This window comes from Cervus canadensis, chromosome X (assembly GCF_019320065.1).
Source record: "Cervus canadensis isolate Bull #8, Minnesota chromosome X, ASM1932006v1, whole genome shotgun sequence".
NCBI classification, from domain to species: Eukaryota; Metazoa; Chordata; class Mammalia; order Artiodactyla; family Cervidae; genus Cervus; species Cervus canadensis.
Window position 1 is genome coordinate 41649532 of NC_057419.1, and position 20065 is coordinate 41669596.

At 37.7% G+C, this 20065-nt stretch overlaps 1 long non-coding RNA gene across 2 annotated transcripts in view; it reads right to left on the reverse strand.

The window, feature by feature from the left end:
* Positions 1–4368: 4368 nt before the first annotated feature.
* Positions 4369–20065, reverse strand: part of LOC122435299 — a 53856-nt gene continuing 38159 nt past the window's right edge. Inside the window, exons 1-3 of one of the 2 annotated variants that reach the window (XR_006267629.1) lie at positions 14520–14716; positions 9591–9640; positions 4369–4850 (exon numbers count right to left, since the gene is read on the reverse strand). This is a non-coding gene — a long non-coding RNA (uncharacterized LOC122435299). Of the gene's footprint in view, positions 4851–9590; positions 9641–14519; positions 14717–20065 lie in introns of those variants that run through there. The other variant, XR_006267630.1, reaches the window with a different exon arrangement.

Genomic DNA, 20065 nt, shown 5'->3' on the forward strand with positions numbered 1-20065 from the left:
AGCTGTTCTACTTTCTGAACACCATTTATTGAATAGATTGTTTTTCCTTATTGTATATTCTTGAACCTTCACTATATATTAATTGACTATATGTGCACAGGTTTATTTCTGGGCTATCTTCTGTTCCATTAATCTATGTGTTTATTTGTTGTCCCAATACCATGCTGTTTGATTACTATAGCTTTGTAGTATAATTTGAAGTTAGGGTGCATGATGCCTCAGTTTTGTTCTTTTTTCTCACAGTTTATTTGGTCATTCAGGATTTTTTGTCCACTTCTGTGAAAAATGCTATTGGTATTTGATAGGGTTTGCATTGAATCTGTATATTGCTTTGGATAGTATGGCCATTTTAGCAATATTCATTATTCCAATCCATGAGCACAGTATATATTTCCACTTATTTGTGTTGCCTTCAATTTTTTTCATATGTATCTTATAGTTTTCTAAGTACTGGTGTTTTACCTCCTTGGCTAAATTTATTCCTAGAAATTCTATTCTCTTTGTTGCAATTGTAAATGAAATTGGGATATAGCTAAAGCCACGGATAGAAAGAAATGTAAGCTCCAACATCTATATTTCAAAAAAGAAGGATCTCAGATCAATAGCCTAACCTTCTACCTTAAGGACCTAGATAAAGAAGAGGAAACTAAACCCAGCAGAAGGAAGGTAATAATAAAGGTCAGAGCTGACTTGCATGAAAAAGAGAATACAAAACTAGTAGAGAAAATCAGGAAGACTAAACACTGACTCTTTAAAAAGATCAACAAAATGGGAAAACTTAACTAGACTAACCAAGATAAAAAGAGAGGTTCAAATTACTAAAGATGTTATGAAAGAAAGAACGTTGCTACCAACCTTACAGAAATAAAAAAGAATTATAAAGAAATACTATACCAAGAAATTAGGTAGCATAGATGAAATGGAAAAATTCCTAGAAAGACACTACCTACCAACAATGATTCAAGAAGAAATAAAAAATTTGAATTTTAGAGAGATTTAAAGAGATTAATAATTTACAAACTTCTCACAAAGGAAAACCCAATCACAGATAGATTTACTGATGACTTCTACTAGTATTTGAGCTTGTAGGACTCAACAGATGAGATAAAACTCTCAGCTTTGTTATTGCTAAAGCTGTTTGAAGAATGAAGCTTAAATAGGTGTCTCCCAGTAGCTCAGGGTTAAGAATCCACATGCCAATGCAGGAGCTGCAGGAGACACCAGTTCAGTCCTTGAGTGGGGAAGATCCCCTGGAGGAGGAAATGGCAACTCACTCCAGTATTCTTGCCTGTACAATCCCATGGACAGAAGAGCCTGGTGGGCTACAGTTGATGGGGTCACAAACAGTCAGACATGACTGAGCAACTGAGCATATGGAGACTAGGCTTCTTGATACTTCATCAAGGCATTTAGGAGAAATGCCTGCCTGTCACAGGCCTCTCCCATGGAAACTCAGTTTTCTGCAGGCAGATACCAGAAGGAGGAAGGAACAGAGTTGCACTTGCCCAGTTATTTCTCCCAATCTCATCCATAAGATGGGCTGGTCAGAGGACAGAACTGTGATCACAGGTAACCAGAAGCCACACTGTAGACAATTTGATTATATGTAAACCAAGCTGCCCTTTAAAAATAGTGATGCATTACACTGGAAAGCTTTCTTAGAATTGGTGTGATATAGTAGAAAGAACCCCAATTTAGGCATTAGGAAATCTAAAGGCCCAACACAGTTCTGTCCCAATGTGTGACCATAAACAATTACATTTCATACCTCTGAGCCAGTATTTAATTACTTCATCCAAAATTCTATCAATAGAAAAACTTTGTGAGAACAGCTTAAAAACATAATAAAACAAAACTTTTCACTTATAGAAAAGTGAAAAAAAATCTTTCTTAAATTATTTCCTTCCTCTGGATTTACTTTCCTAAGCTTACCAACCTAAGCCATTAATTTCCATTAGTGTATATTTTAAGTGGAATTCATAGGGTCTTTGGTATTTTTCTTTCCTTGCTCTACTCCCTTTCTTACACCCTGCTATTCTTTCTTCTTCCCAAGCTTTTTTTTTAACTTGAGGAAACTTTTCGTGTTGTCTCTTAGATTTACCTCATATTTACATATTGCAATCTCCTTCAATCTACACATTCTCTAGTCAAGCAACAAGAAAAAAGAGAGAAGCGGAAAGTAGGAAGGAAGAAGGAAAGGAAAAACAGAAAGGAGGAAGGAAAAAAGAAAAATTTAAAGTTATATTGCATTGCTTTTTCCATTTTTTAAAGTATAAAGGACAAATGTCATTGTACATATTTCTTTATTTGCCTAATTATTTATTCAAATCTCTCATGTCGTCTAAGCTGTAAGCTCCATGGGGTCGGAAACTACAATGGTTTGTCCAGTTTTTATACTACCTATACTTTGCCTGGTGCTGAGCATAAAAGTGGGTAGTTTAAAAAAGCAATTGTTTAAAAAAAAAACCCAAACAGAATAGATTTCTCATAATAAAAAGTGATGATTTTTCTCAGTTGTGAGGAAATAATTTTTTTTCACATTTTCTTCTAGGTGAGCATGCAACATTTCCCCTCTGGTCCTAATGTGGCCAGTTAATCCAGTAACATAATCAAAGAATTCAGCTAAAACATATATAAAACCATTGTTTGGCTGCACGTTAAATTGATTGCCCGAAGTAATTGGGCACCTTAATTCAATAGCACCATGGAACACAGCTCAGGGCTTGATGAAAATGCTTTACCCAGGCACATTGACACAATCAGCCTTAGTTACACATTGCTTGTGAGTCTGTCTATTCAGAGCATTGTGAAATGAAAATGTCTCCTGCCACATCAATAAACAAGAATTGTCACAGCCATCAGTGATTTCTGGCCTCCAAACATGAATGAGGGCTCCCAAAACTGTGATCCAGCTGATGCTGCCACCCCCAACGGGTGATTGCTAAAGAGCTGGGGGAATGCAAGAAGCTAGGTGAAAAAGGAAACAGGATTTGGCTCCAGATAGCTGAGATGCATATGAAAGGAATGAATTCAGTGAGCCCAGAGACTTGCATCTTTCCATACAAAGAAGGCTAAATTCCTTACCTTGATATCTGATCTTTGATGTTCAGACTGCCTGCTCCCTTTGTTGCAAATTTGTATATAGCCTGAGACCCCCTCCTGACTCCTTGGAGCAGTTTTCTCAGAGTTACTGAGGTCCTGTCTCCCACGCTTGGAGTTCTAAACATTCCCACCAAATAAAGTAACTCTCTACTTCTGGGTTGTGACTATATTTTTAGTCGACAGCATCCATGGTCATTTGAAACAGAAGGAACTATTTGGATTGCCTTAACCTGGCAAAGACGAAAAAGGTATGTCTTGTTGGTATCCATCTTTCCCAAGCCTTAGAGTTTATTCCTCTGGGATGTTCAGCATTTGTTAAACTTGAGAAAATCCCAAAGATAATAGAAAACAAAACTCTGTTGTTACCTCCTTTTTGTCTCCATTTGTGTGTTAACTTCCCATGAAGCTCTTGCTCACAGAAGGCTTGACACATAAATGTTTTCCCAAATAATGAGGGTAAGGGAAGTTTTTTTTCTCCTAATTTTTGCTGGGGTCAAACAGCAGTACTTCATCCTCTGGAAGTTCCCTAAGATTGGCAGTTACTATAGGCTGAGATTTTTCAGTCCTGGCAATATTTCCACATCTGTTCTATTCATAGGGCTGTTATGAACAAAGAAAAATTTCCCCTACAACTCAAAGAAAATAATTTTGCACCATTCCTTCCCTTGCTGATCCTTCTTTTTGAAGTACAAACAGTGCCTTACATAATGCTGCAAACTTTTGATCCAAGCTGAAGAACTGTTAGTTAAAGCCACATTTCCATACCTGTGAATGCATTTCACACCAAACCAATGCATCGCAAAGACTTCTGCAGGGTTCAATAAGCCCCTTTGAAAGATTTTCACCAGGAGGGAGGCGAATGGTTATATGAAGGTGTCAGGCAAGTGTATGCTCCTCGGTTCTTTGTCTCGTCACAACAAAAATTTGGAGTGACGGACATTGAAGCCCCCTCGGCGGGTCACAGCTCTTGGGTCTTGGACAGACCAGTGTCATAGCTCTTAAATAAATCAGTGTTACAGCTCAGTGTTACAGCTCTATTTTATTTAGATGATAGCAGGAAAATCCATCTTTGAGGTGTGAGGGCACGTCGATCCAAAGACGGGAAGAGAAGAGGGCCCCATCGTGCTGGAGAGAGAGAGAAAGAGGGCTTTGGCTCCTCTTTTATATATTTCTCTGTCCCTGGGCCTGTCTTATGTAAATTGGGCCAGACAGGAGTGTTGTTTGTTTTACCTGAGGTTCTCACTCTGGTCCTCGGACCTTCCTTTGTTCTATTTTCACGGGCTTTTCCCTTCCAGGTCTTTTAGCCACCGCCATTCTGGACTCCTTTTCCCTACTTAACAAAGGGATGATGACAACTATGGTAGAGAGAAGAGGCGGAGTATGGTTTATGTGTGTGCATGCATGTGCACATACATTTGTGTAGTTGGGTATCAGGTGCCCAATAGGCATTAGTTCTTCTTATCCTTATTTTTTATTATTTTACTAGTCGCAAGTGAGACAATGTCTTCTTTCTGGAAGAATACAATAAAGCTGAAAGCTTTGGATCATGTCAAGGGTGGTTTTGGCCTCAGACTCCAGTGATTGCTAGGTTAACTCCTTAACCCACCTCTTTCTTCTTTGTTAATAACTAAATATCTGCCAATATAATGGGGGAAACATGCAAGCAAATATGTTAAGTATTCTCCATGACAGCTGAGGACATCTGGGTGCTCCATCAAAATTTGACCTCAAACTCTTGGGAGTTTGACCTGAAAACAGAAAAATGTAAAGTTTAGATTAGATGAATAATTGTATACTTGTTTCTAAAAAGTCCCAGGCTTGACAAACAATTGTTGCAAACACAGTATAATCATCAGATTCTATTTTATTTGTTTCTCACACAAGAGAAAGATGTTTTAAGCAAGAGTTGTTTTTTTTTTTTAAGGTTCTCTCATCACAAAAGAAAACCTGGAAGCTACTTATTTATTAGCTTTCAACCTACAGCGAAACCATAGCTAGGGGGCAGGGGATGGGAGGTTAACTTACTCTTCCATTAAAATGAGATTTAAAAATAGTTAAGTGATTAACACCAAGTGATTGGTTTAATTTTTAATCTCTCCCTTCCATTTTTATAAGTGATTCATCATGCTATTTCAGCACTAAATATTAACCTTTAATTAAATGAAAGTAACTTTTCAGTCAATAAAATGGATAAAGCAAGAAAATAAGTAATTCAGCTTTCCATGGTCAGTTCCATTACCAGATTAGAGTGGATTTTAAAATATGTGTATTAACACTTGAGTGATAATAATAATAGGAAACACAATCTTTTCATAGTGTTAATCATAATGGAAGCCAAACTGGATTTCACTTGTTCCAGTTTTCCACATTGCACATAGCAAATGTGGTGGTTCTTTTAAAATTTATGGTAATTAAACTCCATCCTCAAGTTAACTAATCTTGCCCTGCATTCCATTAAGGCTCTTGGGTATGGAAAAAAGTGAGTCCTATTAAACATAGAAGTTCAGCAGGGAGATAAAAACAATATTCTTAAACTCCCATTTATTTTGAGAGCCTCAGTGGTGCTGGGCTGGGCTACATCAGATTAAGAAAAAAGCCTTTAACTGTCTTCCTTCATTTATTTATTATTTAAAAAGCTGTTATCCCCATTTGTTAGCCAGGCATTTCGGAAAACAAACTCACTCAGAAGGACAATGCAGATAGCGGAGTGCAGTTTATTACACCAGCGGGCCCAAGGCAGAGTCTTCTCTTAGCCAAGGACCCCAACCAGTTTTTGTGAAAACCTTATATACCCTAAGTGTATAAGGTTCCCTGAAACTAGTCTGAACAAAGAAAAAAGAAAGATACAGTCAAAGTTAACCCGTGATTCATATGCCTTAAGCCTAGGTAGTTAACAGTGGACAATTATCAATAAGCTTGTGGTCACACCCCAATAAGTGTAATAGAGTGTACGATTCTATTCGGTTACCCTGATAATTAGGGTATTCTTTTAGGCGATGGAGAGCCCTGGGGCTCTTCCTTCCAGGGTCCTGGTTTTCCAGTTGATATGTCGTTTCCATCGATACTGGGCATATAGCTCACAGTCCAGCCCAAGATGGAGTCCTGCTTTCAAGATAGAGCCTGTTCTGTTTCCTCCTTCACCCAGATATGTGAAGATTAAAAACATACTTCTAAATCACATGGGTCAAAAGAAGTCTCAAGAGAAGTAAATAATATTTTTAACTAAATGAAAATGAAGACACAGTTTGTCAAAATTTGTGGGGTGTGGAAAAAGCAGTGCATCTTTTCTAATATATGCATTGAATGCATATATTAGAAAAGAAAAAGTCAATAATCTAAGTTTCTACCTTAGGAAACTAGAAAAACAGAGCAAATTAAATCCAAAGTAAGCAGAAGAAAAGAAACAATAAGAATTAGCACAGAAATCAGTGAAAATGAAAGCAAGATCTCAATTAGAAAAATCAAGGAAACCAAAACTTGTTTCTTTGAAAAGATAAATAAAATTGATAAGTGTCTAGCCAGGTTAAGGGAAAAAGCAGACACAAATTACTAATATCAGAAATGAAAAAGGGGACATTATTACAGATCTTATCAACATTGAAAGCTTGATAAAAGAATAGTATGAACAATTCTATGCCCATAAACTTGATAACCTAGATGACATGGACTAATTCCCTGAAAGACATCATTAACCAAACCTTGCACAAGAAGAAATACACAATCTGATAGGCCTATTAAGGAATTTAATCAGTAATTAATAATCTTCCAAATGAAAGTACCAGGTCTATACATGGATTCACTGGTGAATTTTGCCAAACATTTAGGAAGAAATTATGACAATCCTTTACAATCTCTTTCAGAAAATGAAACTGCAGTGTTACTTCCTAACTCGTGGGCTACCATTGCCCAAAATCAGAACGCCAAAATCAGAAAAAAAATCACAAGAAAAGAAAACTGTAGCAATATCTCTTATGATCATAGATGCAAAAATCCTTAATAAATATTAGCAAATAAAATCCAACAATGTATAAAAAATTTATTCCCCATGATCAAGTGGGATTCATGCCAAGTATACAAGACTGCTTCAACATTCAAAAATCAATTAATGTAATCTATCACATTAATAGATTAAAAAAGAAAATCAAATAGTCACATTAATTGATTCAGGAAAAGCATTTGACACAATCCGACAACAATGCATGATGAAAACTCAGTAAACTATGAATAGAAGGTAAGTTTCTCAAACTAATAAAGAGTGGAGCTAACATCATACTTAGTGGTGAAAAACTAGAAGCTTTCCACTAAGATCAGGTACAAGGCAAGGATGCCTCTCCCCTCCACTCCTTTTCAACATCATATTGAAAAGTCTACTTAATGCAATAAGCAAGAAAGGGAAACAAAATATATATAAATTGGGAAGGAAAAATAAAACTTTCTTTGTTCACAAATGACATGATTGTCTAACTAGAAAATTCTAAAGAATCAACAACAACAACAACAAAAAACTTTGGAAGAGCAATTATAGCCAGCTTGCAGCATACAAAGTTAATATACAAAAGCCTGCAACTTTCTTGTATGCCAGAAACGAGCAAGTGAAATTTGAAATTAAAAACACAATACCATTTATATTGACATGCTCAAAAATGAAATACTTAGGTGTAAATTTAACAAAATATGTACAGGACCTATATAAGGAAGACTACATAACTCTGATGAACAAAATCAAAGAACTAAATAAAAGGAAGTGCTTAAGCAATAGAGAGAAAGTTCATATATATTCAGAGGAAACTATTCATGGATAGGAAAACTCAGTGTTGCCAAGGTGTCAGTTATTCCCAATGTGGTCATAGGTTCAGTGCAACCAAGATGTCCTTTTGTAGGCAACTGGATAAATAAATTATGACACATTCAGACAATGGAACATTATTTGGCACTAAAAAGTAATGAGCTATCAAGCCATTAAAGAAACATATAGGAACCTTAAATGCATGTTACTGATTGAAAGAAGTCAACCTAAAAAGGCTACATACTGTATGATTCCAAATATATGACATTCTGAAAATGATAAAATTATGGAGACAGTAAAAATACCAGTGGTTGCCAGGCTTTGGAGTGGGAAAGGAATGATTAGGAGAAGCAGAGAACATTTCTAGGGCAGTGAAAATACTCTGCATGATACTGTAACGATGGAGAGATGTCATTGTAGATTTGTCCAAATGTGTAACACCGTAATGGAAACCATGCACTTTGGGTGATTCTGATGTTCAATGTAGGTTCATCAGTGGTAACAAAGGTACCCCTCTGGTGGGGGAATGTTGATAATGGGGGAGGCTATTCATGTGGGAAGCGGGCAAAGGGTATATGGGAAATCTCTATACCTTCACTTCAGTTTTGCTGTGAACTTAGTTACTCCAAATGTATTAATTTACAAAGATTAAAATTTTTTGTCATTATGTTTATTCACTCAGTGACAGTGCTGTGTTAGGTTACACCCATCTTCTAGCTTTCCCAGAGCTGCCTACCAACTCTCCTCCAACCCCAATCAGATTCTGGTGCCTAAGTCTCTCTTTCTTTGTCTTTTTCTGTCTCTGTCTTTCTCTCTGTGTGTGTGCACATAATTTTGTAGTGGAAGCAGTGTTCTGTTGGCTATCAGGAATAACTTTCCTTTTTCTCTGTTGTTTAAGAAACTTACACAGTCACAAACACCAGCAGATTATCTGTAAATGCTACTATTGCAGTCATGCCAAGGAAGGAGGCAGCAGAAACTTGAACTCATTTTGAGGGAACAAGTTATTTCTGATTTAACCAGTCAGATATTCTTCAAGATGCATTCCTCACTCATCTATAGTGAAATCACCTGGGGGTTCTGGTTAAAATGGCAGAAGTACCAGCTATGGCAGAAGTGGCAGAAGTACCTGCTATGGAACACAGGATTCTACATTTTAACCAGATCCTCAAGAGATTCTAATGTACCTGAACATTTAAAAATTGGCACTCTCAAAGGTTAGTATGTTACTCATAGTCAATTACCAACAGCACATGTTGTCCTAAGAAGTATATCTTTAGTATTTCAAACTTAATATGTGCTGATATTATACCTTAAGCACTAACTATATGTTTTAGAGTTGGATAATAAGTTAATAAGTTGAGTCTCTTAGATACACTTAATGCAAAAGTATGTAAGTTAATAGTCTTTTAAACAAACAATGCAAAATGAATTGCATCTTGCTATGGGCTGAATTGTGTCCTCCAAAAATTCATATGTTGAGGCCCTCCTCTCAATGTAATAATATTTGGAGATAGTGTTTGGAGATAGGGTCATTGGAAGATCATTAGGTAGGGTCATGAGGGTGGGACCGTCATGATAGGATTAGTGCCCTTAAAAGAAGAGACACCAGAGAGCTTGTCCTCTTTCTCTGCCATGCGAGGACAAACTAGCAAGTCAAGCAAGAAGACAGCCATCTACATAGCAATTAGAAGACCCTTACCAGAACTTGAAAATGCTGGCACTTTGATGTTGGATTTCCAACCTCCAAAACTGTAAGAAAATAAATTTATGTTGTTCAAACTTCTCAATCCATGGTGTTTTTTCATGACAGCTTGAGCAGACTAAAACATATCTTCAACAACATATTGACTTTCCTTGACTTCTAAGTCTCTCACTATGTTTTCTGCTCCCTGAACTCTTTACTTAAGGAGATTGTACCACACCACATGCCCTATATCATTTCCTGGTTCTCTGTGACTATTTACCATACTCTGAAGCTCTGTCTGAGAAAACCCAGATTTAGTATATTTTATTTCATCCATTCATCTTGTTATCCATTCATTTTAAAACAATTTATTGAGCCTTTGGTATGGGCTAGGCCCTATGTTGGGGCATAGGCTTGGATTACGGTGCTATTGAATGGTTTGCCTTGGAAATGAACAGAGATCATTCTGTCATTTTTGAGATTGCATCCAAGTACTGCATTTTGGAATCTTTTGTTGACCATGATGGCTACTCCATTTCTTCTAAGGGATTCCTGCCCACAGTAGTAGATATAATGGTCATCTGAGTTAAATTCACCTATTCCAGTGCATTTTAGTTCGCTGATTCCTAGAATGTCGACATTCACTCTTGCCATCTCCTGTTTGACCACTTCCAATTTGTCTTGATTCATGGACCTAACATTCCAGGTTCTTATGCAATATTGCTCTTTATAGCATCAGACCTTGCTTCTATCACCAGTCCCATCCACAACTGGGTATTATTTTTGCTTTGGCTCCATCCCTTCATTCTTTCTGGAGTTATTTCTCCACTGATCTCCACTAGCATATTGGGCATCTGCTGACCTTAGGAGTTCCTCTTTCAGTATCCTATCATTTTGCCTTCTCAAACTGTTCATGGGGTTCTCAAGGCAAGAATACTGAAGTGGTTTGCCATTCCCTTCTCCAGTGAGCCACATTCTGTCAGTGGACTGGTTCCAAATAGGAAAAGGAGTATGTCAAGGCTGTATATTGTCACCCTGCTTATTTAACTTATGTGCAGAGTACATCATGAGAAACGCTGTGCTGGAAGAAGCACAAGCTGAAATCAAGATTGCTGGGAGAAATATCAATAACCTCAGATATGCAGATGACACCATCCTTGTGGCAGAAAGTGAAGAGGAACTAAAAAGCCTTTTGATGAAAGTGAAAGAGGAGAGTGAAAAAGTTGGCTTAAAGCTTAACATTCAGAAAACTAAGATCATGGCATCTGGTCCCACCACTTCATGGGAACTAGATGGGGAGACAGTGGAAACAGTGGCTGACTTTATTTTTTTAGGGCTCCAAAATCACTGCTGATGGTGATTGCAGCCATGAAAGTAAAAGACGCTTACTCCTTGGAAGGAAAGTTATGACCAATCTAGACAGCATATTAAAAAGCAGAGACATTACTTTGCCAACAAAGGTCCATCTGGTCAAGGCTATGGTTTTTCCAGTGGTCATGTATGGATGTGAGAGTTGGACTGTGAAGAAAGATGAGCACCAAAAAATTGATGCTTTTGAACTGTGGTGTTGGAGAAGTCTCTTGAGAGTCCCTTGGACTGCAAGGAGATCCAACCAATCCATCCTAAAGGAGATCAGTCCTGAGTGTTCATTGGAAGGACTGATGCTGAAGCTGAAACTCCAGTACTTTGGCCACCTCACGTGAAGAGTTGACTCATTGGAAAAGACCCTGATGCTGGGAGGGATTGGGGGCAGGAGGAGAAGGGGACGACAGAGGATGAGATGGCTGGATGGCATCACCGACTTGATGGACACAAGTTTGAGTAAACTCCGGGAGTTGGTGATGGACAGGGAGGCCTGGCGTGCTGCGATTCATGGGGTCGCAAAGAGTCAGACACGACTGAGCGACAACTGAACTGAACTGAGGCTCGCTGTTAAGTGGTGGTAAACAGTTGAATCAAATTTATGTGCCTCCTGCCTTAATGGAGCTCTCAGTCTCATTGGTAGATAGTAAATTAATAAACAGGCATGTAACTGTAAATCACAAAGTAAGAAGGAGGAGGCCAGGAAGGTCTCACTGTGGCACTGATGCTTTAGCTGATTTCTGAAGGAAGAGGATGAATCATCTATGCAGACAGCCAATGGGAAGCATAACAGCTAAAAGGACAAGTACATAAAAATTTCTAAAGTGAAAAAGACCTTAAACTGAAAGACAGTGTGATGGAACACTATCTTATTCACCTAGGTCCCCCTTCATTGAAGTACCTACTGTCCCAGCTGCTGGAAGGGTTAAGGGCAAACAACTTTCAATGTTGGCACCTTCAGGTACCATGCCAATAAGGTCACGTCTTTTCCAAGATGGATCATATCCAGTGATCAATGCATGTGGAGAGTATAAGGCTTGGCTATCTCATTTCAAAGGGGGACAACCCCAAAGACCATTTCTAGCCCCAGGGCTCCATGTAGGATCAGTCTAGTCTGTCACATTGCAGCTCAGTTTCTCCACATACCCACTCCTCTTTCTTCCCTTCTTTTCATAGGAGTTGGTCTCAAGGGTACTTCCTAATAAACATATTGCTCATTAGATTCTGTCAGAGTCTACTTGCTGTGGAATTCAAAATACAATGGCCACTGTGGCTGGATCAGAGTGACTTAAGGTGAATCAAGAACAAACATTAAGGGTTAGATGACACCAGACTTGGTACAAGTTTGGTTTTTTTTCTTAATGTACTGGAGACTTTGGAAGTTTTAAAATAAAGGCATACCAAAATGCCCCAGTCGAATCACTAGAAAAGCATCAGAAAAAAACTAAATCAGGAAACATTTAACAAAATAACTGATTAATACTTTTCAAAAGTATCAAGATCATGAAAGATAAGGAAGAGTGAAGAAGTTTTTATAGATGGAAGAGATAAAGCAGAAACAATAACTAAATGCATGTGATACTGGAAATAAGATCCTGGAAGAGAAAAAGGACAGTGGAAAAACTACTGAAGTTAGAATAACACATGGAGTTTAGTTAATAGGATTGTACTGGAGTGAATTTCTTGGTTTTAATAAGTGTACTACAGTTATATAAAACAGTATATTAGGAAAAGTTGGATGAGGGGTAAAAGGGGACACTCATACTATTTCTGCAACTTTTCTATAACCCAAAAATTAGTTTAAATTAAAATATTAAAACAAATATTATTGAGACTGCTGTGTGGAGAATGGGTTGTAGAGAAAGCTTAAGTGAAAAAAGGTAGATGTATCACTATAGTACTGATGATGGTGGTGGGTTTGAGTGTAGCAGTTAGTGGAGGGGGACTTAAGGGGAAAAAAAGAAGTCAACCATATCAACCACACCTCATTTTTTCTATTGCAGACATCTCGTCAGAAGCAGACTTAAACTGGGAGAGAAATACAGTTTAATGCTAAATCAAGTTTGGAGTTTTGACTCAAACTAGACTGGACAATCTGACTTGTGGAGACTGTCACATAAAGTATATTGAGTTCTGTCCAGTTATGGTCAAGAGGCTTGGGCTACTGGAGTAGCCTAAGAAGTATAGACAAGATCATTAAAGGAACTACATAAAAATTTTAATGAAATACATTTTACATGTAAAATAAAATATCTAATGTATATATATATACTTAAATGATAATTACAAAACAAATTTCTGTTTACACAGTACCTATCTGAAGAGTTAACCTTGGTTCTCAAACCTTGGTATCTATCAGAATTCTCTGGAAATCTAATAGAGAGAACATAGAGGCCAAGCTCCTAGAAGTAGCATAGAACTCAGGTTTTTCTGGTTTTGTTTTGTGTTTGTTTTTACCAAATTCCCCATGTGGTTCTGCTGAACTGGAACATTACTTATACTTTTTTTTTTTTCTTCCATTTATTTTTATTAGTTGGAGGCTAATTACTTTACAATATTGTAGTGGTTTTTGCCATACATTGACATGAATCAGCCATGGCTTATACTTTTGAAGGCTTCTATACACCTCTCACCAGTCATACTCCATTCTTTCTTTCAGAATCAACTATTGTCTTCAATTTTGTTAATCATTCCTTTATTGCTCTTTATAGCTTTTCATTTAGACCCACTTAGGTATCCCTAAAACACACTTTGTTTAGTTTTGCCTGTTTTCAAGCTTTATATAATTAGAAACACAGTATATATCTTCTTCTGTGACTTGCTTTTTATTTGGCACATTATATTCTTGGGATTCATCTATATTGATACATATAGCTATCATTTATTTGTGGCCATTGATGAATAGCATTCCATTTTATGAATATGTCACCATCTACCTTCCTTGTGTTGAATATTTAACTTGTCTCAAGATTGCTTGGGAAGTGTTAGGACCTGATGAAAGCTAGCATCTCTACCTTCCTTTGCTCCTCTGCTATCCTCTCCTCACCTGCAGTTTTGGCTCCTTGCCCTCACTGAGGGCTTCCCAGATGGCTCAAGTGGTAAAGAATCTGCTTGCAGTGCAGGAGATAGGAGTTCAATCCCTGGGTCAGGAAGATTCCCTGGAGGAGGAAATGACAACCCATTCCAGTGTTCTTGCCTAGAGAATCCCATGGAGGGAGAAGCGTGGTGGGCTACAGTCCATAGGGTCACAAAGAGTCACATGGAACTGAGCAGCTGAGCACCCGTGCACACTCACCCTCACCAAGGAATAACAAGGAGCCACTTCCACCTGGGGATCAATGGAAGTTCAGTGGAAAGCCTGTACTTTCACCCGGAGTAATGATGTGATACTCTTTCACTCAGTGGAGTGGTATCAGAAAGTAAATGTTTGTTTTCATCTGAGCACTTCTCATTGATATTTTATTATGTATTTACCTGGTTTATTAATATCTTTCCCCAATACTAGAATGTAAGCTCTATGAAGGTAAGAACTTTATATTGTTCATTGACTGGAGCTAGATGGTCTAAGATGATTTTACTCACATGTCTGGCAGTTGGTGTTGGGTATTGGCTGGGCCACATATCTCCAAGTGATCCCTCATCCTCCAGTAGGCAACCCCAGGCTTCTTTATGGGATGAAGCATTCCAAGAAGGGAAAAGACAAGGCACAGGGACTTTCTAAGTTTCTGCTTGTGTCTCATTTGATTTCCCATAACTGAAAGCAAGTCATATGATCAAACCCAGAGCTGATGTTGAAGGAATCTACAAAAAGGCATAGATTGGAGGCCATTATTGTAGAAACATGGAATTAACCTCAACTCAGTGGTATTTGGAGATGCAAGCTGATTGTACACATCTCTTTACAACTTCAGTTGTGAAGTCATATCAGTAACTTCAGGTTTGTAGCCTGAAATTGGCCATGATGGAAATATTTACAGCACAGAATTCAGCAAATGATACAAATCAGGGCTTCCCCCACCCTCATCCCCTTTCCGGAGGTAGGTTGTTAAACATTTACTAGCACTCTACTATGTAGAAAATTCTAGAAACAGCATTAGGCAAGTCTGTGAGAGTCTATGGCTCCCTTTTTAGAAAGCAGTCCCTCACCAAATGCTTCTCTTGAGACTCCAAAATTGACTGGGCAGGAGGAAACTCCTATCCTTCCCCACAAAGGTAGGGGTGGGGAGAAAATGCCACATTTCTCTTCTTCTCTGTAAATTCCCTTCAACAATCATACTAGCAACTATCCAGCTTTCTCATATGTATTCTGGAGATGTGTGATAGAGTGGATAATTGAAGGACCAGTTGATCTACATCTTAGCAAATCTTGAGGGCTGTGCTTAGTGGAAGACTTGTCCTCAGCTTTGAATAAAATAATTCCATATTATGCATCTTGTTACAGAAATTTTTCCTGAGCTTCATATGTATATATGATTTTTGTCTATATAAATAATCCGTACTAAAGGATATGCAGTCCTTCCATCCTAGAGATCCTAAATCTTATCCTTGATACAAGCCAGAGCATCAGAGAGTCATAAATCTACACATGGGCACTATGCCATTGGCCTACACAGATGGATACATCATTTAAAAAATTAAAACTAAGACTTTAGTATCCTATTTCCTCTTAGAACATGTAGAAGGATATTGCTTACGACTTCACCCTGAGCCTCTTACATGGTTACCCACAGGAAATGATGCCCCTGGTGCTCAGTGCTAGTTGCTTCTGCTGAGCACTAGGAAGGTTTAATCTCACAAACACTGTAAGACTTGTAACAGGTCATTTTTCATTTGTTTTGTTTATTTAAAAGCACAGAAATATTTTCTCTCTAGCAATTGTTCAAGGCACAAAGATTTGCATTTCTTATGTCAACTGATCCTCCCAGACTTATGCTTTTTTCCTTTCCTACTTTATCCCCTTTCACTTCAATTTCTTCCTTTATTTTATTTTTTAATCTTGTTTTATTGCCTGTAGCTTTATAAATGGCAATGATTTTTTTCTTGGAAAAAAGAGGATATAAATAAACAAGTCATAAAATAGCCTCATTAGGCATTGTATTTACAGAGAGCCTTCTCCTAGAGTGTGATCCATGGATCATCAGCAAAAGCATCACCTGAAAGCAGATTAGAAATACAGAATTCAGGCCTCACTTCAGATCTACTGGATTATAATCTGTATTTAACACAAACCCCAGGTAATTTATGTGCACATTGAAGTTAGAGAAGAGCTGTGCTTGTGCATGTCCTCTCTTTGGTACCTTGGAACCCTCAAGATTAGACTGCAGCATCTTCGTATCTTTGTATGCATGAAATTCGATGAATGTCTGTTTGTTCTTTTTAGGAGTCTTTATCCTCTCAGAGTAAGGACCATACCAAATCCTTTTGTTGTTGTTCAGTCGCTCAATCATGTCCAACTCTTTGCAACCCCACGGACAGCAGCACACCAGACTTCTCTGTCCATTACAGTCTCCCAGAATTTGTTCAAACTGATGTCAAGTGATGCCAAGTCCTTAGGACAACATTCTTAAGAATTCTTAAGAATCCCAAACAAAATGCTGAAAATGTTCTACAGTCTGTTGGTTAGGTGGCACAGGTTGCTTTGCTCCAGGAGTGTACTGCTCCAGCCATAAAACTTTTTCTTAATATACCTTTCAAGTAGACTGTCCCTAAAACCACACAGACTTAATAACAGAAGACAAGAGAAATTACTAATACAAAGTACAGACACAAAACAAAAGATTAATTTTAAAATGGGAAGCAATGAGGTAGAATGATGCAGGAAAGCTGTTCCAGATAAGAGAGACTTGTAAAACAAATTTCAGACAGTACAAATTTGATGAGAATTGACATTAATTTCACTCCTGAATCCCCACCCCATAAATTACAATTTCTAAGTGATGTATCAGAATAACACGATGCTGCTTTCTTTTTTTTAAAGTTGTGGAAATACTAATCCTATGACTTTTAAGATCCAATTTTGGGAGTTAGGAGATAAGAGTAAATTTCTTATCACAAATCATCACTGTTTTCATGATATTTAAGGTCATTATACCTTTAAAAATACAGGTACAACATCAATTTCAGTGTTACTTTTCTTTGAACATCCATAGCTTCTGTTCCTGTCTTATGCAGGCATATTGCTTCTTCTTCTCTTTGGAACTACATTAGATACCTGTAGAATGGAAGAATGAATAAAATCCCCCTACCATGTTTGGGGCTTCCCTGGTGGCTCGGCTGATAAAGAATCCACCTGCAATGTGGGAGACCTGGGTTCGACCCCTGGGTTGGGGTGATCCCCTGGAGAAGGGAACAGCTACCCATTCCAGTATTCTGTCCTGGAGAATTCCATGGGCTGTATAGTCCATGGGGTCACAGAGTTGGACACGACTGAGTGACTTTCACTCACCCTCTTTTAGGTTTTAGGCAGAGATCTCTAATAGATTCATCTGCTGTGAAGCACACTTCTGGCCAAATCACTGGAAGAACGATCCTGGGGCTCGGAATTTTATTCCTGTGAGCAGCATCTTATCGTATCTAAATTGAAGGAGTCATACATTCATGAAGCCAACAAATTACTTTAACAATAAAATCAAAAGTTGATCTAAGCTCCCAGGTTTAAATTTAACTCTTCTTCCTTGCTTCCTTGCCTTCCATAAATATTTGTTATGCATCTATTATGTACCAGGTACTGCATTAAGTGCTGAGGCTAGAGGAACAAATTAAGACAGTCCCTGGCCAAATATTCAGTCTCAACTACTATTTTAAGAGATTCCTTATAATGAAAAACGAAAGACCAAGTTACACTTTCTGTGAGTGAATGAATTTTTTACTGAAGCCCTTCATTCCAAAAAAAAAAAAAAAATGATCCAGATTTTCCATAGGCCTTTGAGGAAGAGTCTGACACTTAAGGAAAAAGTCTTTGTCACCATGGTGACATGATCAGTTAGTAGGCCATCCCATGAGTGTCCACCCAGATATGGAAGTGTAACACTGAGAAGAATACCAGCCTCCCCAAAAAGGATGTGAAAGAGCAACTAGAGTAAGAGAACAGTATTGGGGACATGTGGCAGAAGAATATTACATGCAGATAGTACCAATTTTAGTGACCTCTTTCTTATGGGAAGCCCCATCCTGATGGAGAGGGAGGTGGGAGGGGGGATCGGGATGGGGAACACTGTAAATCCATGGCTGATTCATGTCAATGTATGGCAAAAACCACTACAATATTGTAAAGTAATTAGCCTCCAACTAATAAAAATAAATGAAAAAAATATGCACACATCAATATATTAACATATTAATCCCATATAATGTAAATATATTAACACATGATTATATAATTTTATCATATAATTAAATTTCTAACTAATTATTTAAAAAAAAGAAGCCTGAAATACACACCCATTATACTGACCTAAACCACACTTAGTAGAGATAAAGTTATCACAGAGGCCTGTATTATGAGTCAATGTGTAACTGGAAAGTGAATGTGAAACCATTATGTGTCTCATCCTTTTGAGAAGAAACCCTAGATATGTAGGGAGCTGGGGGCTGACCTGATGATGACTCAGTGAAGATTTCCATTTGAGGCCACAGGAGGCTCTAAGGAAGAATGGATTGGAGACCTAGAATTATACAGGGTTGCTGAGATTCAAAATCAAACCATGGGAGTTGTGGTATAGTGCCAGAGGTTAGAGCAGTAATGTAAGACCTAAGGATGAGGATCTAAGATGATGATCAGAAAAGTTGCTCTTGAGGTCATCGCTGGCTATTATGACTTACAGTGTTCAGGAATTATAGGGTCAAGAACATACTTAGACTGGATGCTTACTGGGATATTTCACCCTGATATGGGGGAATTGTGTCCTGCACAAATTTATATGTTGCTGTTTGTGAGCCCCAGTATGACTGTATTTAGGGTAAGGAGGTAATTAAGGTTAAATGAGTTCACAAGGGTGAGGCTCTGATCTGATAGGAATAGTGTCCTTATAAGAAAAGACACCAGAGAGCTCACACTCTCTTTACCATGTGAGGACACAGCAAGATGGCAGACATCTCCAAGTCAGGAAGAGAACCCTCACTGGGAACTGAGCTTAATAGTACACTTCCCAGCCTCTAGAACCTTGAGAAGTGTCTGTTTAACCCACTCCTTCTGTCATATTTTGTCATAGCAGCCCAAGCTAATGCAGACCCTATTACAGACAATAAAAATGCCTATTTATAAGCAACAATAATATAAAGAATGTGCTAGTAGAAGAACAGCAGACACTGATCAGCGGAATAGAATGGAAAATCTAGAAGTAGATATGATTATAGATAACACAAAAGATAAACTTAAAAGAATTTCACAGAATTCAGCAAAAAATTATGAATATATTAACAGATTAAGTAAAAACATAAAGCTGAATATTTTTAAGTATCTGGGGGAGAGATGACTTTAAAAACTTTAAAGCATTAGGAGAAAGCACAAAAGAAAAGATAGATTCAACCAGATAAACATCAAGATCATCATTTTGACAAACAAATTAAATAACAAGCCACATATTGAGGAGAATGTTTCAGGTAATAATTTTCAGGGATATTAGCTTTAAAACAAAAAAGTAGAAATTGGTCAAAACACAAAACATGAAGATATCAATAGAAAAGACAGAAAAAGGAAAAAGAAAATTTGCACAGAAATGAACTACTTTAGTAAATACACATGAGGTGAATTGTTTCATCTTGATTACACCTGAAGACATGCAGATAAAAATCAAATAGAATGTCTACACAAAACCCTGCATGCAGATGTTTATAGTAGCCTCTTTCATAATTGCCCAAGCTTGGAAGCAACCAAGATGTCCTTCAGTAGGTGAATGGGTAAATAAACTGGTTCATCCAGGCAATGGGATATTAATGCTAAAAAGAAATGAGTGATCAAGCCATGAAAAGACATAGTGAAGTCGTAAATGCATATTAGTAAGTGAAAGAAGCCAAACTGAACAGGCTACATACAGTATGATTGCAACTATATGACATTCTGGGGCTTCCCTGGTGGCTCAGACAATAAAGAATCCAGCTGCAATGTGGAAGACCTAGGTTTGATCCCT